The sequence below is a fragment of the Moschus berezovskii genome, chromosome 4 (assembly GCF_049115385.1).
Source record: "Moschus berezovskii isolate FMDL1 chromosome 4, NW_MosBer_1.0, whole genome shotgun sequence".
In the NCBI taxonomy this organism is placed as follows: Eukaryota; Metazoa; Chordata; class Mammalia; order Artiodactyla; family Moschidae; genus Moschus; species Moschus berezovskii.
In genome coordinates, this window is record NC_142463.1 from 80,084,447 (window position 1) to 80,108,851 (window position 24,405).

The 24,405-nt window shown below is 37.9% G+C and overlaps 1 long non-coding RNA gene across 1 annotated transcript in view; it reads left to right on the top strand.

The window, feature by feature from the left end:
• Nucleotides 1-24,180, top strand: part of LOC129540558 (uncharacterized) — a 92,534-nt gene extending 68,354 nt beyond the window's left edge. The window contains exons 2-3 of the long non-coding RNA XR_016037231.1: nt 4,548-5,387; nt 22,949-24,180. This is a non-coding gene — a long non-coding RNA (uncharacterized LOC129540558). The remainder of the gene's footprint in view (nt 1-4,547; nt 5,388-22,948) is intronic.
• Nucleotides 24,181-24,405: the final 225 nt, after the last annotated feature.

Below are 24,405 nucleotides of genomic sequence, written 5' to 3' on the forward strand. Positions count from 1 at the left end.
CAACCCAGGGATCGAACCCAGGTCTCCTGCATTGCAGGTGGATTCTTTACCACCTGAGCCACCAGGGAAACCCATTTTAAAATACGTTAATTAATTATTTCTTTCATTGTGAAAACTCAAGATTTGGTATCCAACATTAAAGATAATTATATTTTTCCATTTACAAAGCAATGAAAGTAAGTTCTGATTTCCCATAGTTTATAGGAATACTGAAGGAATTAAAGTAGAGATGATTTTGGCTCTCACAAAATAAACACACAGTGAGTACTTAACAAAACACTGCAAGGGAATATTTCATGCAAAGATGAGCTCAATAAAGGACAGAAATGGTATGGACCTAACAGAAACAGAAGATATTAAGAAGAGGTAGCAAGAATACACAGAAGAACTATATGAAAAGGATCTTCATGACCCAGGTAATCACAATGGTATGATCATTCACCTAGAGCCAGACATGCTAGAATGCGAAGTCAAGTGGGCCTTAGGAAGAATCACCATGAACAAAGCTAGTGGACGTGATGGAATTCCAGTTGAGCTATTTCAAATCCTAAAAGATGATGCTGTGAAAGTGCTGCACTCAATATGTCAGCAAATTGGAAAACTCGGCAGTGGCTACAGGACTGGAAAAAGTCAGTTTTCATTCCAATCCCAAAGAAAGGCAATGCCAAAGAATGCTCAAACTACCGCACAGTTGCACTCATCTCACACACTAGTAAGCTCATGCTTAAAATTCTCCAAGCCAGGCTTCAACAATATGTGAACCATGAACTTCCAGATGTTCAAGCTGGATTTAGAAAAGGCAGAGGAACCAGAGATCAAATTGCCAACATTTGTTGGATTATTGAAAAAGCAAGAGAGTTCAAGAAAAACATCTATTTCTGCTTTATTGACTGTGCCAAAGCCTTTGTGGATCACCACAAACTGTGGAGAATTCTTCAAGAGATACCAGACCACCTTACCTGCCTCCTGAGAAATCTGTATGTAGGTCAGGAAGTAACAGTTAGAACTGGACATGGAACAACAGACTGGTTCCAAATCAGGAAAGGAGTATGTCAAGGCTATATATTGTCACCATGCTTATTTAACATATGCAGAATTCATCATGAGAAACAGTGGGCTGGATGAAGCACAAGCTGGAATCAAGATTGCTGGGAGAAATATCAATAACCTCTGATATGAAGATGACACCACCCTTATGGCAGAAAGCAAAGAAAAACTAAAAAACCTCTTGATGAAAGTGAAAGAGAAAGGTGAAAAAGATGTCTTAAAGCTTAACAGTCAGAAAACTAAAATCATGGCATCTGGTCCCATCACTTCATGGCAAATAAATGGGAAAACAGGGAAAACAGTGACAGACTTTATTTTGGGGGGCTCCAAAATCACTGCAGATGGTGATTGCAGCCATGAAATTAAAAGATGCTTGCTCCTTGGAAGAGAAGTTATGACCAACCTAGACAGCATATTAAAAAGCAGAGACATTACTTTGCCAACAAAGGTCCATCTAGTCAGAGCTATGGTTTTTCCAGTAGTCATGTATGGATGTGAGAGTTGGACTATAAAGAAAGCTGAGCGCTGAAGAATTGATGCTTTTGAACTGTGGTGTTGGAGAAAACTCTTGAGTGTTCCTTGGACAGCAAGGAGATCAATCCAGTCTATCCTAAAGGAAATCAGTCCTGAATATTCATTGGAAGGACTGATATTGAAGCTGAAACTCTGATACTTTGGCCACCTGATGTGAAGAACTGACTCCTTTGAAAAGTCCCTGATTCTGGGAAAGACTGAGGCAGGAGGAGAAGGGGACGACAGAGGATGAGATGGTTGGATGGCATCACCGACTCAATGGACATGAGTTTGAGTAAACTCTGGGAGTTGGTGATGGACAGGGAGGCCTGGCGTGCTGCAGTCCATGGGGTTGCAAAAAGTTGGACATGACAGAGTGACTGAACTGAACTGAACAGTTACTAGATGGAGGTCAGTCTCCAGGCATCACACTCATGTTGCAGTTAATTTTATATTCCTAAACTAATATTTTAAATGCATTTAAAGAATTTTTTCTGAGCACAAATGAAATACATGTGCTGTTTGCAAACAATTAAATCCTTAGAAAAATATTTAACAAAAATATCAGAGATTACTTCTGTTGATAGTTCAAAGTAATTCCTACAATTTTTTTCAGTGGATTTATACATGCATAATATTGTCACAAAAACAGTAATAACAATATTTTTATAATTTTGAGGGGCAACTGTATAAATGAAATTGAATTATACTGTGCACCCTATTTTGCAATTTCTTTTTTTTAATGTGATGTATCTAAACTTTCAAGTGTAAAAGATCTTTCAACTAGTAAATATAAATTTCCCTCATTCTATGTAATTGCTAGATTTTGTGTTTTGATAGTCATAGAACCCTCTACTCTTACTTTGAATTACTTATTGCAGTTGTAATTTGAATTATTATTTATAAAATTGTAGGTTTTCTCCTGTCTCCCTAAGAAAGTTGCATTCCATGCCTAACACACAGTATCTGAAACGTACACACATAACGTCAATAGATGCTATGGATGAATGCATGAATGGGTGACCTGTGGGCTTCTGTCCCAGGACTCTCTTTACAAAACCTGTGCTCTTGACACATTTCATGCTGCCTCTCCTTCGTGGTTCTTGTAAATGTTTTGAGAATTTTTGTATTGTTATTTATGCTTACATTATTTTTAGCTTTGTTTAGTATGTTGTAGGTCAATGTGCAGACAGAGAAATAAGCATTTTAGATATTCAGAAGTATAGGAATAATAATTACACAATGATAAACCTAATCGGCATTTTAAACCACTGAAGTCATTGGAGCTTGTGTGTGTGTGCTAAGTCACTTCAGTCCTGTCCAACTCTTTGTGACCTATGGACTGTAGACTGCCAGCCTCCTCTGTCCATGGGGTTCTCCAGGCAAGAATACTGCAGTGGGTGGCCGTGCCCTCCTCCAGGGGATCTTCTGGACCGAGAGAGCGAACCTGCCTCTCTTTCCTCTCCTGCATTGCAAGCAGGTTCTTTACCACTGGAGCCACCTGGGAAGCCCCCATTAGAGCTTACTACTTTTCAGAATTAAAAAGACAATAATAAACATTCACAAGGCAGCTTTATTTCACTTTTCTGACATATTTCTTGGACCAGTCTCTTTACTCATTCAAGAAGAAAAAGTTTCTAAACTAAAATAGTTATATAAATTAAATGATAAATGACAGAGACTGATAGTTATCCCCCAATAGTTGTTCCCAGAGTTGGAGAAGGTCAGATTTGTGACCATTTGCAGTGGACATTTTATTACCAGCTTGCAACCAGGCATGGCCAGCAGCATACAAATGGAAGTGTCTTTTGGCAGTTTTTAATTGATTGATTAATTAATTATTGGCTGCACTGGGTCTTCGTTGCTGTACACAGGCTTTCTCTAGTTGCAGAGAGCGGGGATTAACTAACTCTCTGGTTGCTGTGCACAGGCTTCTCATCGCAGTGAATTGTTGCAGAGTACAATCTCTTAAGAGCATGGGCTTCAGTAGTTGCAGCATGCAGGCTCAGTAGTTGTGGCTTTCTGGCTTTAGAGTGCAAGCCCAGCAGTTGGGGCACACAGGCTGCGACACGTAGAATTTTCCTGGAGCAGGGATGGAACCCATGTCCCCTGGGTCGGCAGGCAGATTCTTTATCCACTGCACCAGCAGGGAAGTTCCTCTTGTGGCAGTTTTATGAACATTCTTCAGGAGAGAGCAAGAGGTAGGCCCCTTTACTCTTGTCCCCTGAGCCTTTCCCTGTTTGCTCCACTGGAATGTGATGCTGCCATCTTAGACCATGAGGTTGAAGCCCCGCAGTTCAGAATATCAAGATGAATGACTCCTGAGTTCTTGGCAGTATGGGTCACAATGCCAGTCATGAACCACTTCCTGGAATTTTCTATGAGACAAAAACAAATTTCTCTCTTTATTAAGCTATTGTTTCTGTCATTTACTCCCAAAGTTAATCTAAGCTAATGCAGATGTTGAATCTGGAATTTCTAAGAAAGTCCCAATTTTATGACTTGTTATTTGACATATGTAAAGAGCCCCTACCAAAAGCATTTCACCAAAGGAACTATATGTTTCATTACTCCTTATTTATTAAAAAAAAAATAAAGGGGGCTAGAAAAGTTTCAATTAAGATTCCAGGTCCATTGTGCTTCATAAGAGACTGCATTTATATGGTAACTGACAAATAATAAAATAGAACACAAGGTCAATAATAGCATGTCCTTGTATACAGCTCTGTTATTTGTTTCAAGATATTAATCTCATCTAATCCTTCAAAACCACTCATAAAGTAGGTGCATAGATGATAAAACTGAACCCCAGAAAGCGTCATCTGTACAAGGTAACAGGACTAGAGAGTGGACTAGTTTCCTAGGTTTTATTTCTGTATGCTTTTTATCATATTGTTTATCAATCTTGTCAAGCCTCATCATAAAGTATATTATTTTGCATTTTATTAACCAAGTTTGATAAATAATCTTTTTCATTTTCATTGCAGACTATAGGATCTTTTCACATCCATATCTGCACAACTTAGAAATATCAATAACCTCAGATTTGCAGATGATACCACCCTTATGGCTGAAAGTGAAGAGGAACTAAAAAGCCTCTTGAAAGTGAACGAGGAGAGTGAAAAAGTTGACTTGAAGCTCAACATTCAGAAAACTAAGATCATGGCATCTGGTCCCATCACTTCATGGGAAATAGATGGGGAAACAGTGGAAACAGTGTCAGACTTTATTTTGGGGGGCTCCAAAATGACTGCAGATGCTGATTGCAGCCATGAAATTAAAAGACGCTTACTCCTTGGAAGGAAAGTCATGACCAACCTAGATAGCATGTTAAAAAGCAGAGACATTACTTTGCCAACCAAGGTCCGTCTAGTCAAGGCTATGGTTTTTCCCGTGGTCATGTATGGACGTGAGAGTTGGACTGTGAAGAAAGCTGATCGCCGAAGAATTGATGCTTTTGAACTGTGGTGCTGGAGAAGACTCTTGAGAGTCCCTTGGACTGCAAGGAGATCCAACCAGTCCATTTTAGAGATCAGTCCTGGGTGTTCATTGGAAGGACTGATGCTAAAGCTGAAACTGCAATACTTTGGCCACCTCATGCGACGAGTTGACTCACTGGAAAAGACTCTGATGCTGGGAGGGATTGGGGGCGGGAGGAGAAGGGGACGACAGAGAATGAGATGGCTGGATGGCATCAGCAGCTCGATGGACATGAGTTTGAGTGAACTCCGGGAGTTGGTGATGGACAGGGAGTCCTGGCGTGCTGTGATTCATGGGGTCGCAAAGAGTCGGGCATGACTGAGCGACTGAACTGAACTGAACTGAAGGTACTGTTTCTCTCTCCCTTTGGAAAGAAGGAGATACTGGAAGAAAGAGTAAATAAAGAATATATCTGATCTAATACACTCTCTTGGTTCAAGAGAACAGCAATACCAATTACCTATACTCTTGACCTCGCTAATGGGTAATGATATATTATTTCCAATCTTCAAAAAAATCAAGGAGTCCTTTCATTGACCAAAGCAATATGAGTCTGATTGAAAAATCCACATGCATAAAAAAACCCAGTTGCTGATTGCAGCTTCATAGTTAGGTCAAACTGAATTTTTTAGTGTGTAATTTGCATTTGGGTTCATGCCCCAGTGAACTTAAATTTCAGTATTATTCAGTTTCCTGACACAACCTTAGTGAACAATATTTTGCTCCATTTCCTATGTAATTGTTTAGGTAACTGCTCCATACTGCTTTTGCTGTAGCCTTAGATCATCAGAAGGATAATCTATGTTTTAAAGTAATATGACCTTAACCACTTCTCCAATGCACTTTAAAAAGAAGCCATTTTGGGGGGTCTCTAATAGTTTCTTTTTTAGTTTGTCTGATTTTCTCATTGCTTAGTTTGCTCCTTTTTGCTTGTGTGCAATAGGGACTGAATGTTGATTACTGCAAGTCTGGATTCCTTCCAGGCATTAATTCTGGGACAAGTTCTCAGTCTGTTGGCACCAAAACCTACCTCTTGTGCTGTCCTACCCTTTCCTACCCACGGTATGACATAACACCCACTCTTTTCCCATCATGTAATAGGAAGGATGGGAGCTCTTTAAAGAATATTTGTAAATTTAAGCATTCACAGATTTCTGGGTAAATATAAATAAGGCCCAGGGAACTTATTAAGGATAATAAAACTAGTTGCTGTACTATTTTTTTTTTTTAAGGAAATATTTTAAACCACTTCCTGGCAGTTCCATCATTAGAGTTGCCTCTAACTGCATGTTCTTTAATAGCCAATTCTTGTACAACTTCCTTTTCCTCTTTTACAGCATGTTAACATTTTACTTAAATGACTTTTCCTGGTATAAATTACATTTGCTTTTCAGAGGATTGGGAGATGTAACTCATTGTAGCCCCCTGCTCTTTTGCTACATCCCACTATTGATTTGAGAGTTCAGACTCCTAGTGTTTTCACTTTCATATTTCAAAGCTATGATAACCCGAGTGTGGTAAAGCTTTGAAATGACAGTTTAAAGTCCTGAATGTTACCAGATAACCTTTGGCCAATCACTGATCTCTACATTTTTCATTAGTAAAATATATATGTAATAACTAGTAGCCAATTGGTCTATATGTTTGTTTGGGCTTGTCTAACTAAAATCAGAGAAACAGTAATTAAGTTCTAGTAATTCATGCTAAAAGAATTACAAAAAAAGGGATTTTCATCATTTAATTGACCTTGATTAAAAAAAGGAAGAACTGTTCATGTGATAATGTTAGAAAAACATTATATTTTTATTTTTATTTTTTTTCATTAGGGTTAGGGTTAGAAGATAATGTTAGAAAAACATTGTCACATGAATAGTTCAAAAAAGCCAGCAACCTTTTCACTATTATATTTTTTCCGAAATGTCCCTCCAGAATTACAGTGATTTTTCAACAATTCTAAGAAAGTAGGCAAAATAAAGTCATAATTATATTTAATTTGTTAAAAACCAAAAGTAAAGTATCCTCTTTTATGAACTCTTGATTCTTTCCCTGCCTTGCTGACCCAACTTCATTAGGCATAAAAACTCCTGCAATTATTTCATAATCCAACAGTTTCTACCTTCTCCGAACTGTTATATACCTCACATATCTTATGACACTCATTTTAATCCTTCCTTATATGCAATGTTGTAATTATTCTCTAGAATTTTTAAAAAATGCTTTCCATTCTCCAAAGTGAATTTTAATTTATTGGGAAAAAAAACACTGCACAGTATCATTTACTCTCAAACTTTTATCTATTAACACAGAATAAATTTTGGTAGATAAACTATGACTTAAGTAGCTCTATAGTTCCTTGGCACTGGAATGAATAAACACAATTGTTGGGGCAATTCATATTAGTCTGTGAAGTAAATAAGAAAGTTATGATCAGTATCTCAAAATTATATACTCAGTTCAGTTCAGTTCAGTTCAGTTCAGTTCAGTCGCTCAGTCGTGTCCGACTCTCCGCGACCCCATGAATCACAGCACGCCAGGCCTCCCTGTCCATCACCAACTCCCGGAGTTCACTCAAACTCATGTCCATCGAGTCGGTGATGCCATCCAGCCATCTCATTCTCCGTCGTCCCCTTCTCCTCCCGCCCCCAACCTTTCCCAGCATCAGAGTCTTTTCCAGTGAGTCAACTCGTCGCATGAGGTGGCCAAAGTATTGCAGTTTCAGCTTTAGCATCAGTCCCTCCAATGAACATCCAGGATCGATCTCCTTTAGAATGGACTGGTTGGATCTCCTTGCAGTATAAGGGACTCTCAAGAGTCTTCTCCAACACCACAGTTCAAAAGCATCGATTCTTCGGCGATCAGCCTTCTTCACAGTCCAACTCTCACATCCATACATGACCACGGGAAAAACCATTGCCTTGACTAGACGGACCTTGGTTGGCAAAGTAATGTCTCTGCTTTTTAATATACTATCAAGGTTGGTCATAACTTTCCTTCCAAGGAGCAAGCGTCTTTTAATTATATACTATTTCCTTCAAAAACAAATTTTGCCTTGACAAGCGTAACATTCCTTATAATCTACTGTAGATCCAAAGCATAAGAATCTTTGAATTATGGAGAGGGAGATAATAACTAAAGCTTTACAATCTTAATATTTTGCATTTTATAATGTTCTATATTTTTCAAAATGTTTTCATGTATCTCATGGAGGGAGACATAAAATATACTTCAGGGCTACAATATATCATTTAATGATGAATATTAGGTTTTAGTTAAAATTCTTTAAGAGACAGTATAAAATGGTGGAAAATTAGAATCAAAATGCCTGAATTTAAATCGTGGTTCTGATACTTACAAGCTGTGTGACCTTTGTCAAATGATTTAAACTCTCTGTATCTCATCTATAAAATATATATAATTATAATAATTGGTTGTAATAATTGAATTAACACATAAAAACACTTAGAATCATGCTTTGAGCTTAAATATAATTAAATAAGTATTTTCTTTTAATTACTATTTGGGAAATTTTTTTAATGTATTATAAGAGGAGGTGACAAAGGATGAGATGGTTGGATGGGATCACCGATCAATGGACATGAACTTGGGCAAACTCCGGGAGATGGTGAAGGACAGGGAAGCCTGGCATGTTATATTCCATGTGATCGCAAAGAGCTGGACATGACTTGGCAACTGAACAAGAACAACATTTCTAAAACAGTTGAATTCAGATTATTTGCTATAAATTTTATATAAAAATAGATTAGCTGTAGTTGATAAAATGATTTCGTTTATCTAACTACAATGTGAGAAACATAGTTTTAATCACAGTGCCTTAAACGTTTCTATAAACTATTTCTCACCAGGCATATGGGACAATTTTTACTATATAGTTCACTTTCTATAGCTGCATAAATATTTACTAGAATGTATTCAAATTTGATCTCTTGTTTTGCTTGCTAAACTCTCTTGGGCAAGATTTTATTTGTCAGTTGAAACCTATAGAAGTAAACATATACATATGTGTGTATATATATACGTATCTGTGATTCATGGGGTTGCAAAGAGTCGGACACGACTGAGCGACTGAACTGAACTGAATATGTACACGTGTATATGCCATATTCATATATACCTTCAAAATTATGTTTTAGAAAAGATATGAAATCTCTCCAATGCCACACTATTCCTCCCAAAATTATCCTTATAATCCCATTCTCCAGAGGTTTGTTACATATTCTCCATGGTTTTTATATAAGCATGTGATATGTCCATATGCATGCATACATGGTACTTTTTTTCCCATAAAATAAGGATTATGCCATTTGTAATAGGCTTTATGGTCTCTTATTTTTTTTTTCTTAATATATCACATACATCTTACTATATTAATCCGTATAGACTTACCCTCATTCTTTCCTTTTCATTTTTTGGTTAAAATTCAGAAGCAGGCAAAGACATGTACAATTATGTAAGTAAATAAATATATGCATATTGAGCATCCAGACAGCCACTACTCAGCTTGAGAAAAAGAACATTGCCAGTACATTGGTAATCCTATCAATGCCTTTTTAAATGGTTGTGATGGTTTTATGTCTCTGTGTGTGTGCTCAGTTGTGTCAAGACTCTGTGACCCCGTGGACTGTAGCCCGCCAGGCTCCTCTGTCCATGGAATTCTCCAGGCAAGAGCATTAGAGTGAGTTGCCATTCCCTGCTCCAGGGGATCTTCCCACCATAGGGATTGAACCCAGGTCTCCTGCATTGCAGGCAGATTCTTACCATCTGAGCTACCAGGGAAGCCTTGTTTCATGTCTACCCCTTCATTGAACTATTCACTTATCAGTAGGTATATAAGCTGTTTTAAATTTCTGCTGTTACTAACATTGTTGTAATAACCACATTCTATTTTATTTTTACATTCTCATGAAATCATATCTATAGGTTGGATTCCTAGAAGTGGGATTACTAGGTAACAGGAAATGTACTTTACAGATTTTAATAAGGAAAATTCATTTTTCAAAAATTTGCACAAATTTATACTTTAATCAAAACTTTAAAGCTTATTTTACCATACCTCACACTTGTCCAACAGTTATTGATATCAACCTTTTAAATGTTTCTAATCTGATTAGAAAAATATCATATTTATTTTAATTTACATGTTTTAACTGGTGAAGTTCAGCATCCTTTTATATGTGTATTTTATTTTTGTACTTCTTTGGTGAATTACCTGTTTATACCCCAATCCCATTATTCTATTGATTTATATGTTTCCTTATTAATTTGTAGGAATTTTTAGTAAAGCAGATATAAATCATCTGTCTGAGTCAGAAGGATTATGTTTTGGGTGTGATTTAAAAGTTTTTTGTAGTTGTTGTTGTTCATCATTGAATGCGTGAAGGCATATGTGCCTTGAAGCTCAAGAATGAATATTTAATAAACCATCTTTTCACACTTCCATTTTCTCACAATATTTTAACATCTCACAGCAAAGATTATTTAAAGAGCATGGACTACTGAATCTAAAATTGTATTTGCCATTTTGAGTTTCCATTCCTCAACACCCACCTGCATTTTAAGTCATGCATATTTGCACTTAATTATACATCATGAGAAACGCTGGGCTGGAAAAAGCACAAGCTGGAATCAAGATTTCCAGGAGAAATATCAATAACCTCAGATATGCAGATGACACCACCCTTATGGCAGAAAGTGAAGGGGAACTGAAAAGCCTCTTGATGAAAGTGAAAGAGGAGATTGAAAAAGTTGGCTTGAAGCTCAATATTCAGAAAACTAAGATCATGGCATCTGGTTCCATCACTTCATGGGAAATAGATGGGGAAACAGTGGAAACAGTGTCAGACTTTATTTTTTGGGGCTCCAAAATCACTGCAGATGCTGATTGCAGCCATGAAATTAAAAGATGCTTACTCTTTGGAAGGAAAGTTATGACCAGCCTCAATAGCATATTAAAAAGCAGAGACATTACTTTGCCAACAGAGGTCTGTCTAGTCAAGGCTATGGTTTTTCCCGTGGTCATGTATGGATGTGAGAGTTGGACCGTGAAGAAAGCTGAGTGATGAAGAATTGATGCTTTTGAACTGTGGTGCTGGAGAAGACTTGAGAGTCCCTTGGACTGCAAGAAGATCCAACCAGTCCATCCTAAAGGAGATCAATCCTGGGTGTTCATTGGAAGGACTGATGCTAAAGCTGAAACTCCAGTACTTTGGCCACCTCATGTGAAGAGTTGACTCATTGGAAAAGACCCTGATGCTGGGAGGGATCGGGGGCAGGAGGAGAAGGGGATGACAAAGGATGAGATGGCTGGATGGCGTCACCAACTTGATGGACATGAGTTTGGGTAAACTCCGGGAGTTGGAGATGGTCAAGGATACCTGGCATGCTGCCATTCATGGGGTTGCAAAGAGTCAGACACGACTGAGCGACTGAACTGAATGATTTTCATAGAAGGTTAGAATGCTAATTGTTGGGAACATTTTAGTCTGAACTCTGAACTACTGTGTATAACATAAATAAGCTACAAGGATATATTATACTACACAGGGCATATAGCCAATATTTTATAATAACTAAATGGAGTACAACCTTTAAAAATTATTAATCATCATGTTGTACCACAGAAACTTATATCAACTGTACATCAACTAACCTCAAAAAAAAATTATAGTCTTTGAAGACCATCTTAGAGTTGTGTATCTAGCTTTCCAAAGAGGCAATTTATTACTATACCAAATAAATCACTATATAGAAGCTATATTCCCAAGTAAAGGGGAAATTACATTAATTAAAAGTTAAAACTTCAAATCACTTTTCTTAAAAGTTCTTAGGTACACCTCTAACGATCTTCTCTTGATATGTTGTATTTCTGGGGTTCTTTTGTTAAGACAGAAACTTTGGATGTGATGGAAAGGTGATAAATATCTTAGGAAAGCTGACAATATTTAAAAATTACTTAAATACTCTGTTGTTGTTTAGTTGTTCAGTCATGTTCTATTGTTTTGTAACCCCATGGACTGTAGCTCTCTAGGCTCATCTGTTCATGGGATTTTCTAGGCAAGAATGCTGGAGTGGTTTGCCATTTCCTTTTCCGTGGGATCTTCCTGACCCAAAGATCAAACCTGTGTCTCCTCTGTCTCCTGCATTGCATGTGGATTCTTTACCACTGGGCCTTTGGGGAAGCCCTTAAATAATCTATTGTTAATATAAATGAATATTGTTAATATAAATGCTCCTGTTAGAAAGGAAACTATGTTTGACTTTATTCTTACAAAAAATTTTAAAAAACGACACACACACTTTTGCAAAATGTATTAAATTAGAACCATAGATAACTTTCCCCTTTCCTTTCAGAAATATTTTTTAATTTTTTTTAATTGAAGTATAGTTGATTTATGATGTTGAGCCAATCTCTGATTGCCATTTACATTTTAAATTTATGCATTATATATCTTTGAGAAGCAAAAATTCTGTCTTATTGGTAGCCTGTAGATAGAACAGATACTCTGTTATTTGAATTTTTAAAATTTCTAACTTGACTAAAATTTTATTTTGGCCTACTATCTATAGAAAAAAGAAAGTATAACATTTTGAGAAATAGAAAAAATTTGATTTATAGTTTCTTGAGATTATAATATGCTTGAAGGTAATTTTTAAAAAATGTTTTAATATATTTAATATTTTTAATATGTTAGAAAAGAAGTGTAGTCTCTATTTTTTTACCCTCTGCTAATTGTATTCTGTTTGTTATTTAGTTCATATGCATGAAATAACTAAACCTTGGCAAGAGTTTTTAGCTGGGCTCAGCTTTTTGTAAGCCAAATGATTTTGAAAGAGAATGGGCATTCTTTAGCTCCAAAATGTTGACTCTGGATTCAGCAGCTACTAAGTAATAATAGACTACCCACTGACTTAAAGGTCAGAATCATAGAATGATTAGAACATCATGCTTATGTGAAGAAAAAACATTGCATCGTTTAGTGCCAAGTTTGAATTAGATTGTGTTCTGTGACCTACTTTTCTTAGATTCATTTGGTCTCTATGAATAAAACATGTACCAGTATTCTCTGGAAACTACTGGTCATTATTTAAAATTTGAAGGATTTGAAGAAATCATATATTAATGAATCTTACCTTCCTGACAATACTAACGATGGTTCATTTGTCAAAAGCTATATGATAAAAAGAATGGGAAGCCCCAGAAGAACATTATAGTGTACAAAAACTAAGACAAATAATTTTACTGGAAGCCTTGATGTAGTCAAGTATTATAAACTTCACTAGTACTTATACAGGTTATACTGGTTGTGTTATTTTGAGTGTATACATATATGTGCACACAAAATAAAAAATATATATATAAAATAAGTGAATATGTAGTTCAAATGCATAAAATTTATCTTTTTAGGATACAATTCAGTGGGTTTTAGTATATTCACAGTTGTACATCCTCACTAGTATTTAATTTCAGAATACTTTCATCACCCCAGAAAGAAACCCTGTACCATTAACAGTCACTCCCCAAAGCTGATTCTCTGATATAAGCCTCTGAATAGACTGACCAAGAGAGATGACACAAATGCAACTTTTAAAGGGATAGTAAGAGGATATCATTATCATTATTATTATTATGAACAACTTTGTCAATAAATTTGAAAATTTAGATGGAATGGACAAATGCCTAGGGAAACATAATCTACTGAAAGTAAAGAAAGAGAAAAAATACGGAAATATGAAGACTCTTAACTGATACAGAAAATGAATCCCTCATTTCTGTCAGTGGTAATATCATTTATCTAATACCAAGCCAGAATTAAAGGGTGAGACTGCTTCCAGCCTGTGTATTGCCTTTGTGGAAATCAGAAAAAGGCACTGTTTGCAAGTTTACATGCCAGGGACAGGATTTTCTGAACTAAGTGTTGGATGTCAGCTCCCATGTGCCCTTGTCAGCTCAGCACACTTGGTGAACATGCTGTACAACTGTATGTGGCAGCCTGGCCTTGGCCTTCTCCCTTTTTTCTCCCTCCCTGACTTAGATTCAGTTAATTTACAAATGCTGCCAAGGACCTCCAAAGTATATCTTGCAACTGCTCTCCTTTTCCACTCCTTCCACCTAAGCCTGGCCACCATCGTGTCCCACCTTGACTCCTTTCCCCCTCCAATCTATTCTCCATACTATAGTTGAAGGGATCATCTTAAAACTTAAATCAAATAACATCAATCTCCTGCTTAAATTCTTCAGTGGCTTCCCTTTTCATTAAGAAAAAACTCCAGACTCTTTACTACGAGCCCCAAGGCTCAGCCTAATCTGATCCGGTCTGTATTTCTAGTCTCAGCTTGGGTCCTCACCTCTTTGCCTTCTCTGCTCCAGCAGTCTTTCTTGTTTAGTAGCTCAGTTGTGTTGACCCATGAACTGAATCACGTCAGGCTTCCCTGTTCTCCTCTGTCTTCCAGAGTTTGCTCAAGTTCAGGTCCATCGAGTCATGATGCTATCTTATTTCACTAGTCTTATTTCAGTTTAATTAATCTGTAAATATCTTTCTTGCCTCAGGTTTTTGCACGTGCCAGCCCTTCTTTTTTGGGATGGTAGATATAACTGGTATTTGTTTTGCGCTTGCTACATACTAGAGACTGTTCTAGGTACCTTCTATATGCATACATTTAATCCTCACGACAGCAGTACCGAATAGGTACTATTATGTTCCATATTTTACAGATGAGGAAACAAAGACACAGAGAGGTTAAATAAATTACCCAAATCCCCACAGTTTGTAATTAATGACACCAGGATGAGCTTTTCCACTGTGTGTAATGGCAGCCACTTCTCATCCTCTAAGTCTTGGCATATCGACCCTATCCTTGGGGAAGCTGTCTCTGGCTACCGTATATAAGGTAGGTCTCATTGTAGGTCACCATCTCAGCTGCTAGTCTGTGTACTTGATGGTACATACTATGAGTTACTGTTATGGTTTTTATTGTTTTTCGCCTGTCTTTCTCATTAGAATATAAGCTCCACAAGGACAGGAACTTACTATGGAAGTGTTAATGTGCTCAATTCTTTAAAATATAATGAAAGAGAATACTCTTTCAACATCTAGCACATTGCTTTGCCACAATAAACTCTCAGTACATGCTACCAAAGCAATAAGAATAATATATCTTTCCTATTCAGATACTTACCTGCAGAAAATAATTAAATCTTTTACAATTTAAAACTAAATGAAAAAAAAATACCACTGAAATTACTCCTCAGCCAATTTAGGTGTTTCCAGAAAAAAAATCCTGCCTATGTTCAACTTACTGTAAGGATAACCAGACAGATATTAAGGAATGTGTCTAAGTTGTCTTTTCATAAAAAGTGACTGTGAGGTTTTTTCTGATTCTGGACTAGATTCAATGGTGTTATTTCAATTAGTTACGAAATATATCTAGTATTTTGTTTTTGGTTGAGTGACTTAATTTAATCTGATGTTCAGTCTGATTTCTTATCCAAAGTGGCAGAAATTAACTGACTAGTTGAAGCAAAGGGGATTTATTGAGAAGACGTCAGGCTCATAGGACGAATAGAAGACTAGAGAATGGGAAGCTTGAAAATAGCCATAAACCAAAAGGTCACTAGAGTTGAAAAACCAGGAGCAGACCCACAGTCACTGCTTTATCACTGGGTGGGCTGATCAGGGTGCCACCTCAATACTGCCCTTGACCCCTGTCCTTGCATTGCTCATGAAATACAGAATCCCATGATAATGCATTGGGTTAACCTCGTTCATGTGCCAGGTTGCCCAAGTCTCAGTTCTGACATTTAAACTGCACACAGTTAATTTCCCAGAAGGAAACTGGAGATGTAAATGCTGGGAAGACAAAACCAAGAATGTCTTTTATGTTTGTGCAGGAAAAACCAAAAGTGTGTGTTTTCATCTTTTCTTATTTGGGGATTGTAGAATTTTGTTAAAGACATAGACTTTATCCAAGCACAGAGATTAGAACATTAGAAGGGACTTTATTCTTCCTCTAGCCAAACTCTTATTTTGACATAGGCATTAAACAGGGGGGGAAAAAAAGCAACCCTGTGTACTCTCATTGAATAGCAAAATACATAATGAACATTTGTGAGTAAGTTGTGGGTGACATGAGCTTCTCAGAATAAAAAGCCCAGAATGCGTCCTTGATCGTGGCAGAAGTAGAGAGAGATGTTTCATTCAGGTCATGATACAATCATATTTTCAACTACCAATGGCCTCTTCATATGGTTTTCCATATCCGTGAGTTTAATTTTGGACATAATGAATTTGAACTCTTAATTTGACATGTCTAAAACCAAACTCATCTCTTCCACACTTGCTACGTCTCCTGTTTTCCCAAACCAAAAACCCTGGACTCAAATATGACTATCCCATACTTCACCCCAGCATGCAGTCATGTCACCAGATTCTGTCCAGTCTTCTCCAAACTGCTTTTCAAATAGATGACCTTCTCTTCATCCCCTCTTACCAGTGTCTTGGTTCAAATTCATGACATCTGCATTTCTCACCACTGAACTTATCTTCCAATTTTCATTAATTTTTCTAGGTCCCACAGGCTTTCTGGTTGAGGCCATGGTTACAGTTCCAGCCATGTATCCCATTGCTTCTTCCCATCTCACCTGAACAATCTGATCTCAGTATATCCTGATTTTTCATGTGCCTCAGATTTTCATGGTGCTGATTTTTAATTAGTTAATTTTTCTGCCTGCTTCTATTACTCCTGTTCTCTTAGTTTGACTGCTAACCTTCTACTCCAGCCTTCCAGACTTTGTTTCATTGAATTTTTCCTGAAGATCTTCCCATGCCAGCCATCACTATCCCCAACTGAACTCAAGCGTTTCCTCTGAATCCCCTAACACTTGTACATACTTCTCTAGACTGCTTACTTACTCTCATTATTTGCTCACGAGTCTGTTTTTCCTTTCAGATTGGGAGCAGGGACCGTGCCTCATTCACAGTTGTGTTTTCTCACCACATTCATTTAGTGCCTGGTATAGGAAAAGACTCTGATGCTGGGAAGGATTGCGGGCGGGAGGAAAAGGGGACGACAGAGAATGAGATGGCTGGATAGCATCACCGACTCGGACATGAGTTTGAGTGAACTCTGGGAGTTGGTGATGGACAGGGAGGCCTGGCATGCTGTGGTTCATGGGGTCCCAAAGAGTTGGACATGACTGAGCGACTGAACTGAATTGAACTGAACTGATACTATAGGCAGCAAAACATGTTTCTTTAATAAACGAATGAAGCATGCCTCACTGAATGAAACCCCTGAATGAAAATGAGGCCCGTAGGAAACTCTAGAAGTTGATAAAGTACACATTCATCCTGACCCTATTATGCTTGTTACCCCAGTCATGTGGCTGTACCCAAGGGGAGGAACTTCAGGAAAGCAGCCCTCATCACACCTCAAGTACCGGGCCCTCTTCTTTCTTGCCCTCCATAATTCTTGTTACCTGATTGCATTTATCTAGAATGCGAACTGCCTTTAGCTCCCATTTCTAGCCTCCAACTTGTCTCAAAGTCTTAGCAATTGTCTTGGTTCAGTTCCGAATCTCAGTGTTTGCCCTTACAGAACTTATTCTATTTTCTCCATGCTTTTCTAAGAGATTACACCACTGCATGATCCTTTGACCCCTGGACCACGCCTCAGTGCTGGCCCTCGTGGTCCACATTGCTTTTGGGACTAAAGATAAGGACATTTTGCTGCTGCTGCTGCTAAGTGGCATCAGTGGTATCTGACTCTGTGCGACCCCATAGACGGCAGCCCACCAGGCTCCTCCGTCCCTGGGATTCTCCAGGCAAGAACACTGGAGTGGGTTGCCATTTCCTTCTCCAAAGCCTGAAAGTGAAAAGTGAAAGTGAAGTCACTCAGTCGTGTCCGACTCTTAGCGACCCCATGGACTGTAGCCTACCAGGCTCCTCCGTCCATGGGATTTCCCAGGCAAGAGTACTGGAGTGGGGTGCCATTGCCTTCTCCAAGGACATTTTAGGCAATGCCAAAATGAGTATCAGTTTAATTTCAAAAAAAAAAGGAGAGTCATGGGAACGAGTCCAGAGTACAACTTGGCCAATTTTATCTAGAAGCATGTCTTTGTTTTAAAGCCACTTTTCATAGTCTTGTGTATACATATCACTTGTGTTCACACACTCACACATTCTTCTGTTCATTTATTCCTTTGAGCACTTACTGAGCTCAATCACTATGTTAGGCTTTGGGATAAAATGATATGAGAACAAAGATATTTTCCGTGCTCTTCAGATTGCCCATAATCTGGGAGTAAGAGACAGTACCATGAATGATAATTATAAATAATAAAATAAATGTGTCAATATAAATAATCGCAGGAAATTCCCTGGTGGCCCAGTGGTTAAGACTTTGCCTTCCAATGCAGGGGGTACAGGTTCAATCCCTGGTAGGGGAACTAGGATCCCACATGCTTCATGGCCAAAAAACCAAAACATAAAAACAGAAGCAATATTATAACAAATTCAATACAGACTAAAAATATTCCACATCAAAAAATCTTAAAAAAACAAACAACTCTGTGCTTCCAATGCAGGGGGCATAAGTTCAATCCCTGTTCCAGAAACGAAGATCCCATGTGTTGCTTGGCAGAGACCAAACAAACAAACAAAAAACAGGTTCAATAGCAGCAGAGGAGAGGGGGTCTGCAATCTTAAACTTGGTAATCAGTACCTGACTAAACCCTGAAATAATAAATATTTCATGCAATGCTTTCCATAACTTGCCCGCTCCATCTTTTCCAATTTTATTTCTTTATGCAGTTATACACTCTAAACTCCAACCATATGTGAGACTACTATGGCAAATGTTCATCAGGAATTTTAGACAATTTTTATCTGAGGGAGGGTCATTTCCTCATAGTTAAATGTATACCAAATGCTGCTATGGCAGCAGCTTGTACACTCTACAGTGTACAAGACTCTACAGTCTTGTAATCCAAGGTCATGAGGTACAATTGATTTATTTTAGGGAGGAAATTTGATAGTATACCTTGGTATTAAATATAGTCAACCTTCTACCAGCACTATGCATAATCCCAAATGGCAAATAATCTAAATTTTATTTCACAGATAACTTAACAATTGTGCATATTTAGATTTAGAATGCGTTTTTTGATTTTCTACTTTACCATCTGTCATAGGAGGTATACCCTATAGGTTTCCCCTTTTTAAAGCTGTCAACATTTAAATTTTTAAATTTATGACAGTGTTGATAGGTTTCTGATGGATTATGAGGAAGGAAACCGTCTAAGAGCTAAAATTTGTCTTGCATGATCCCCACATGAAAAATCAATTATATATATATATATATATATAAATGGCTGTTTTGATTGTTCTCATGTGTGCGTGTCTGAATATATGTAGTCACGATGTGAACAACTTGCAAAAAAATAACCTCTTACCAAAGAAGTCTACAGTACATGCAATAGCAGTGTTCACAAGTGTATCTTAGAACCGACCTTTGGGTGGAGTTATATCACTGCCAACGGTTCAGATGTTGTGGTTTATTCTAACACTTACTGTCACTTTGAACGATTAAAGTTGTTTGATCCAATGTTAGAAGACTGCATTTCATGAGAATCAAGACAACATATACTCTAGCTGTCTGGGCCAGCGGCATGCGTCAGACCACAGACAGATTGCCAACCATTTCTTTCCGGTTCCTGTTTTTGTCTGAAAAATGGCAATGTTGGGAATTGAAAAAATAGTTGTAAAAGCCCTTAAATGTAATTCTGTATAATCAAGGTAGAGAAAAGCATACTTTGTTCTGTCCTCAAATATGGAAGTGTATACAGTATTACTTCTTTTCTAAAAGAAATTTAATTATATATGATGAACTGGCACAGTTCCTCCCTCTCCCTTCATGTTTTCAGCTTTTATCAGAACACTGTCTCTCCCGCTGTGGATGATAAGCACTCTCTAGCTTCCCTTTGCCTGAGATGCTTTCCTTGGTAACTCACTGCACTGCTACCTCTACGTCCTCATTTTAATCTCATGCTTCACCAAATGCAATATGACCCTGCTCTCAACACGCTGCTTAATCAAAACTTGCCAGTCTCCCAACCCCATTTGCCACTTTCAGGTCATCGTTCTATCCACGTTTTTTTCGAAGTCTTCAACATCACCTAGTTCAGCACTCTTCCCTTGACTATTAAACCTCAGGTATCTTTCAGTCCTCTTTTCCCCCTTTCTCTCTGACTCTCAGATTATATTTGTGCTTAGAGCATTTCTCAAGTTCCTGCCTTTGACACTCTTCTTTCCTTCCTCTATATGATCACTTGATAATCTTATTTTTTTCCACAGCTTTTTTTTTTTAAACCCTGAAAAGAACTTAGAAGCGATAAATGTGCATTATAACAATACAAAGAACGCAATGGACTATACAATAAAATACTAGTTGTCTTCCCCCCATACATTTTTTTCTGTATATTTATATCTGTCTATATGTGTATATGTATGTTACTTTTCTATCTGTAATATATTCATATATATATGTATTTTCATGTCTATTTTGTTATGAAGTTGAATCATATTAAATATTGTTCTACAACTTGCATTTTTTTCTTTACAACAAATCATGAATATCTTTCCTAATTGATGCATATGTGCTGTGCTTAGTTGCTCAGTCATGTCTGACTCTTTGCAACCCTATGGACTGTAGCCCACCAGGCTCCTCTGTCCATGAGGATTCTCCAGGCAAAATACTGGAGTGGATTGCCATGACCTCCTCCAGGAGATCTTCCCAACCCAGGGATCGAACTCAGGTCTGCCACATTGCAGGCAGATTCTTTACCATCTGAGCTGCCAGGAAGCCCAGTTGATGCATATGGAGCTATCTAACCTCATGCGATGAGTTGACTCACTGGAAAATACTCTGATGCTGGGAGGGATTGGGGGTAGGAGGAGACGGGGACGACAGAGAATGAGATGGCTGGATGGCATCATCGACTTGATGGACGTGAGTTTGAGTGAACTCCGGGAGTTGATGGACAGGGAGGCCTGGCGTGCTGTGATTCATGGGGTCCCAAAGAGTCGGACACGACTGAGCGACTGAACTGAACTGAACTGAATCCTTTAAAAGGCTTCAAAGTATTTCACAGTATGGAAGTATCGTAATTCTAAACTCCATAGGGAAATAACCACATGGCTATTCCACTAGCTGATCAAATGCAACAGCAACAAAAATTATAATTGTTGTATTAACAATTACAAAAAAATTGTATTAACAATTACAATTGTTAATTGTGTATTTCTAAATTGTATTCCATACTTTGGCCAGTAGTGTCATCCTCCTTCCGAGTGTGTAACTTGAGCACTCGCACTGATATTACCCCTAAGTCACAGACATAAATTTCACTGTTTACAGAAACATCCCCCTGGGTATGCCAGAGATGCTTCAGATGCGGCATACCCCAAATGGACTCTTCATTTAGTGGCACAACTCTACCTCAGAGTTGGTTGTTTCACATCCCATGTCACTGAATTTGTCCAACGTTGTTACCTAAATATCTCTTTATTTCATTCTACCTATCCTTCTCTCATCGCTTTCTTAGTAGACTTCACAGTCTTTCATCCAGCCTGCATTCATCCAATAGACTTTGCCATTGCCATTCTCTCCTCACACCTACCCACCTTCTCTCCCCTCCTGCCAGTCCATTTGCCAAGCTTTCATCAACATGCTTTCCATCTGCTCTTTTCTGATGGGTAGATCTACCAGCTGACACACAGCTTAATAGCTTAACTGGCTCCCATCTACACACCGAATAAAGTTCATGCTCTTTAGCTTGCAATGCAGAGATGTTTATCCCGTCCACCTCTCCAATCTCATTTCCCATTAGTTCCCTGTTCCCTGTTGTAATCTGTGCTTTTGCAAAATACTCAAACAGACAGGCACACATACAAACACACACATTGGGGGAGAAGTTTTTTGAGACCTCCACATACTTAAAATTTTTAATTCCTCTGTGTGAGATAGGCTTTACACCTCTTTACCTTGAAAATTCCTATTTATTTTTCAAAGTCCTGCTCAACCACCACCACCATTTGCTCAATGGAGTCTTCCCTCATTCTCCCCAGACACAATTACATTTCTTTGTAATTTGTAAACTTTGTTTACACATTATTTTGTAAAATATTGCATATTATTTTATTTGTATATATTATTTATCTATTCACTTTATGTCACCCCTAGTTTTTTGACAGTAGGGACAAGATATTAATTTACATTTATATTTAATATCTATCACACTGGGGCACATAGTAAGTACTCAGTAAATTTTTATCAGGGTAAATTATGTAAGGATTTTATTTCTTTGTCTTCCTCAGAATCTACATCCAACCAGATAACATCTCTTTGCAATGTCACCTCCTCAGTTATATTGTGTCTGTTTCATCTCTTTGCTTTCCCACAGCCACTTGCATAGTACAGGAACCCATCCCCTTTCCCACATGCATTCAGCAGCACCTGTTAAATACGTGTGACCCAGGGAGTATGACATTATGGAAAACATGGCGCATGGCCTGGAGATGTTTGTGACAACTCAGCAGACAGACAAATAAACTAATCACTGAAATAACTTCACCACTGGTTTTGCACCATATTCTTCCTTTAATCTTGTGTACCTTCACAGTTCCATCAGAATACTCCTCATAACTCTGAATCATATTACTTTTGAGCTCAAAATCCAGTAGCTTTCTATTTATCACAGAGTAAAGATTCACCATTTAGATGAGCATTCAAGACTCTATGCTTTTTCCATCCTACTCCACATCTCTCCTTTCCTCTCCACTTCCTGATTCTGCCCATTCATCAGAGATTAATTCAAATTATGTCTTTTCCTTAGGAAAAAAGCCTTGACTATGTAGATCACAACAAACTGTGGAAAATTCTGAAAGAGATGGGAATACCAGACCGTTTGTCCTGCCTCCTGAGAAATCTGTATGCAGGTCAAGAAGCGACAGAACCGGACATGGAACAACAGACTGGTTCCAAATATGGAAAGGAGTATGTCAAGGTTGTATTGTCACCCTGCTAATTTAACTTATATGCACAGTATATCATGCGAAATTCCAGACTGGATGAAGCACAAGCTGGAATCGAGATTGCCAGGAGAAATATCAGTAACCTCAGATATGCAGATGACACCACCCTTGTAGCAGAAAGCGAAGAAGAACTAAAGAGCCTCTTGATGAAAGTGAAAGAGGAGAGTGAAAAAGTTGGCATAAAACTCAGCGTTTAGAAAACTACGATCATGGCATCTGGTCCCATCACTTCATGGCAAATAGATGAGGAAACAATGGAAACAGTGACAGACTTTATTTTGGGGGGCTCCAAAACCACTGCAGATGGTGACTCCAGCCATGAAATTAAAAGACACTCGTTCCTTGGAAGAAAGACTGTGACCAACCTAGACAGAATATTAAAAAGCAGAGACTTTACTTTGTCAACAAAGGTCCATCTAGTCAGAGCTCTGGTTTTTCCAGTAGTCATGTATGAATGTGAGAGTTGGACTGTAAAGAAGGCTGAGTGTCAAAGAACTGATGCTTTTGAACTCTCGAGAGTCTCTTGGACTGCAAGGAGATCAAACCAGTTAATCCTAAAGGAAATCAGTCCTGAATATTCATTGGAAGGACTGATGCTGAAGCTGAAACTCCAACACTTTGGCCACCTGATGTGAACTGACTCACTGGAAAAGACCCTGATGCTGTAAAAGATTGAAGGCAGGAAGAGAAGGGGATGACAGAGGATGAGATAGTTGGAGGGCATCACTGACTCAATGGACTTAAGTCTGAACAAGCTTTGGGAGTTGGTGATGGACAGGGAAGCTGGGCGTGCTTGCAGTCCATGGGGTCTCAAAGAGTCAGATACGACTGAGTGACTGAATTGACATATCTTTTCCATGAAGTCTTCCAGGATCCTTCTGGGAATAATTAGCATCCCGCTTCTTTTGTTGCAACATTAATGTGAATCCTTCTTTGTGTTATAACATTATTTATTATAAATCTGTCCCCATTATTGATTGGGACAGTAATAATATTTGGAAGGCTTTTTCCTTTCTTGCTTCACAAAATTAATATCAACAGAAATACAGTGGGCTTTTGAATTTCAAGCTTATTTCTTATTCAATTTGAAGATTTTTTCACTCTTCCCATTTACACAGTTCTCAGTGATATATCTGCCTATGAACTTTACAGAATCAAATGCCATGAAGGCAAAATTTATATTTATATAAATATAAAATTTATATTTTATAAAGGATATTATTATTTTATAAAATATTTTAATTTTAATAAAATAAAT